Genomic DNA, 4057 nt, shown 5'->3' with positions numbered 1-4057 from the left:
CCTTATTTGAGCGGATTTGGAGCTTGTGGATTTGTAGGGAAGCTTGTCTCCTATTGTCAGCCATAGTAACTTCATCTCCTCCTTGCTTACTTCCATGTTCTCTCCACTCCTAGCCTTGAAACCATACAGATCCTCCATCTCCTTGAAGGTGAGTCGGTATTCCTTGTTGCGCACGGAGAAAGTTATGAACCCAATCCCCCCATCGGGTAGCAGGGTTGGTGGTCTTCAAAATAGTTTAACCGCAGCGTGGAGAGGAAGTGAACCGTCTCCTCCTAATAAGCTTCGAGGTTGGTTCGCATCATCTGGCCCAGATGGCACATGTCGAAAAGGAATATGACATCTCTAGCGATCCCCAACTGCTTCATTGTTTCACGGTGAGGTTAGCGGGTTCCTACAAAGCTCATCTTGCGGAGGACTTTGAAGAGCTTTGCTTGAGTCTCCACCTCTTTTTGTTTCAGCCTCCGCGAAGCCAGGTGTGTGCGTTCTCTCTGCTCCTCCTCTCGTTCATGGCTCTCCTCCTCTGTGTCTCGATCTTCCTCTTTTGCCGCTCTCTCAGCTACTTTCTCAGCCTTTTTAGAGGCTTGTCTCTTCCCCTTTGCAACCACAGCTCTACTTCTCGACCTAGAAGTTTGAATCTCCTCCGGTTCTCCTCCATCTACATCTGAATCGACCTCCATTGGGTTGGTGACGGTTCTCTCGGACGTTGACAGGTACCTACATCGAGGAGATCGGCGGATTGCAACCGTTACTGGGCTAGGCGAGCGAACTCGGTTGTTTACTCAGTCGGTTGCTCAAGAGCCGGCTCGGGTGGTGGATTGGGTTGAGCATCGGGTTGGGGATTGGAAGCGTCCATCCAACGGTTGGGAATTTGAAACGTCTCCTCCTCCTCAGGATTCACGAGCATCGACCCCTTCTTTTGGTAGGTCTTCATCTTTGGTGCCATTGGTAGATTCTTGAAGGTAAAAACAGAGACTAAGCCGAGATTAATAGGGTTAGTCCACAAAGATTGAAAAGCTCGATTTCTAGGGAGAGAGAAGAAGTTTGGAAGACAAAAAGTTTTAGGGTTTAGAGAAAACTTATGAAATTGTGAGGTTGAGGCTCCTTAAATAGAGAGGGTTGGGTTCTTGGGCTTCTTCGAGAGTGGGCTAGGGTTTTGTGGAAAACGGACTCCACTCGCCACCCGAGTGAGAACACGATCAGGGGTGTCGGGTACGGATTAGGGTAGAGCCTTGGGTTCCGCAAATTTTGTTTTTTTTTAAAATATATGTAAATATGCAAATATCAAAAATAAGACAAAATAAATAAAATTAAATTAAAAGAAAATAAAGGATACCTTTGGAACTTTGTCCCAAGTGAGCTTGTTTTAAGTCACTAAACTTGACTCTTCCTGCTCTTCAAGCATGAGTTTTAGGAGGGAGAGATTCTGGAATCCTCTCCACTGTAGCAAGCTGATTTAATGGATTTTCCAGGTCTTGACCAGGTTCCAAAGCAAATGTAGTGTTGACTTCTTTGTGATGCTTGAATCTTCTTTACTTTGTCTTGGTGGAAAAGACTTGACTATCAATGGTTGGCCTTTTAATTCTTTTCATGATGCCAAATTCCATTTTGAAATGCTCCCCATGCTCAATTCTGATATTCCATTGTTTCACATCAATCACTGCTCCTACTGTTGCCAAGAATGGTCTTCCTAGAATCAGTGGATCGTCTAGTTCCTTAACCATATAAAGGATCATGAAATCAGTAGGAACTTCCACTCTTCCAATCCTGAGAGGTAAGTTTTCCAAGATACCAATGGGGTGTCTGACCATTCTATAAGCTACAACCAAATACAGATTACTAGGTTTAAAACTGTTGAAACCCATTTTGTTGGCAACTGATAGTGGCATGATGGTTGACTCTGTATCATCTCATGAATTAGGCCGCGTAAGTCAGCTTCTTGAAATAGGTTCTCCGGGCCTTGCTGTTGTTGGAATCCAGGTGGTGCAATTGGTTTATTGTAATTACCAGAATACTGCGGCTTAGGAGCATAGCCTTGATTGTATTGAACAAAAGGCTTTTGCTGGCCTTGATTCCCTTGGACTGCGGATGGGTAGATTTGGTCTTGTGGATTTGCAACATTCGGATTCGGGTTTGGTTTGTAGTTGTTGTACCCTTTGTTGTAACCTCCTTGGTTGTTGATGTAGTTCACATCCTCTAGTTGAGCACTCTCCCCATCTTGTTGCTGAAACTGGTCTTCCTCTGAGATTGCATGGACATGCTGCTGCTGGTTGAGGAGCTTATCCAACTTGTCATTGAGGGCTTTCATGTTTCTCTTGTACTTGGCATCATCCTCTCTAGTAGAGCGTATAGTGCGATCATACTCCTCATTGTAATGCCCATCTGATTGAGCTATGTTCTCCACTAGATCCCAACCTTCATCAACATCCTTGTTGAAGAAGTTCCCATTACTTGCGGTGTCCAGCAACATCCTGATCTTAGGGACTACACCTCGATATAGTGTACTTAGAAATGAAGCATTATTGAAGCCATGATGAGGGCATCTGCTAGTGTATCCCTTGAAACGCTCCCAAGATTCACTGAACGTCTCATTACTTTTCTGAACAAAGCTGGAGATGTCATTTCGGAGCCTTGCGGTTCTGGAGTTGGAGAAGAATTTGACAAGAAACGCCTTCTTGCATGCTTCCCAAGTGGTGATGGACTCCTTGGGAAGTGATTTCTCCCATATGTGTGCTTTGTCCCCCAAAGAGAATGGGAAAAGCCAGAGTTTGAATCCATCTTCACTGACTCCATTTATCTTGGTTAGCCTACAGAGCCTATCAAACTCATCTAGATGATCCAATGGGTCTTCCATTGGCAATCCATGAAACTTGTTGCTTGGTATCATCTGGATGAGACTACTCTTTATCTCAAAGTTTTTGTTTTGGATAGCAGGTGGCACAATGCCATGTCTTTGAGTGTGACTAGATGGAGCATCTCCTGCTCCTATGTTGGTCCTCTCTTGAGGAGCTGGTGGACCATTCTGATTATTCATGACCTCCTCAATTGTAGTTGGTTGTGGTTGCTGGACTTTTTGTTGACGTAGTAGCCTAGGTCTGTCGATGTTGTCGATGAAAGGACTCAAGTGTTGGCTACCTTTGGATCGTGTTTGCATGCGCAATAAGTTGACCGAGTGAGTACACGAGGGTCTACTCGAGCCAGGTGATGGAGTGACGGGTCGGGTGGGTACTCGTGTGTACCTGAAATGCAAAACAAACAAACATGAAAGTAAACAAGTTAGTAACAAAGCAAAGTAGATAATATAACTTGATCTAGCAAGTTCTGAAATCTTAAACATAGCAAATTAAATTCAACCAAATGGCAACGACGCCAAATTGATAACAGGATTTTCACCGAGGGTATCAATTCCCTATGCAGTTGTAGTACAAAGGGTTATCAATCCAAATGGTTGTTATGCTAGCAGATAAGATATGATCAGAACAAACAAGTCAAGCCAAGCAATAGTTGGGGTTTGATCTAACAATCCTAAAATAATTAAAAGAAAATAAATAAACAAGAACCACACGACATAAGCACTCGATGCAAGCATTCGAGTACTGAATCGGGTAAGGAAGTAGAGTAAGAACAACTTGAAGGTGTACATGAAGCTGGTGATCGAGTACCAGTTCGGGTATTGGGTCGAGTTATATATAAAAATGTAAACAATCAAAATGCGAAAGCTCCTAAGGATGGGGTAATCGACTCCTAAATGTTCCTGACCAGTATGGATGTCCTACATGCCTCAAGCAAATATTCCCTAGACAATGTATCTCTAAAATCTTGTTAAAACACTCTCGTGATAGAAACAATCAACCTTAATCACTCCCCTACCCAACTCTCGTTGGAGAAACATGACCAAGAAGGCAATACAAATCGATTCATTACTGTCAATAAACTCCTTACACATCTAATCTCTTAGGCTAAGTGAGTAAATCTCTAGCATTGATTGATTCAAGCATTTCAACTACATCTCTCGATGGCAAAACACCCTAGATCTAATCTCAACTTCTCGGTCGATTGA

General features: G+C 43.4%; 1 non-coding gene across 1 annotated transcript; it reads left to right on the top strand.

The window, feature by feature from the left end:
• Positions 1 to 2522: 2522 nt before the first annotated feature.
• On the top strand, positions 2523 to 2629 carry LOC147950027 (small nucleolar RNA R71). Its single transcript, XR_015565744.1, has one exon. It is a non-coding gene; the product is annotated as a small nucleolar RNA R71 (small nucleolar RNA).
• The last annotated feature ends 1428 nt before the right edge of the window (positions 2630 to 4057 follow it).

The sequence above is a fragment of the Camelina sativa genome, chromosome 1 (assembly GCF_030686135.1).
Source record: "Camelina sativa cultivar CO46 ecotype springtype chromosome 1, ASM3068613v1".
NCBI classification, from domain to species: Eukaryota; Viridiplantae; Streptophyta; class Magnoliopsida; order Brassicales; family Brassicaceae; genus Camelina; species Camelina sativa.
This window is presented reverse-complemented; position numbering and strand designations above follow the sequence as displayed.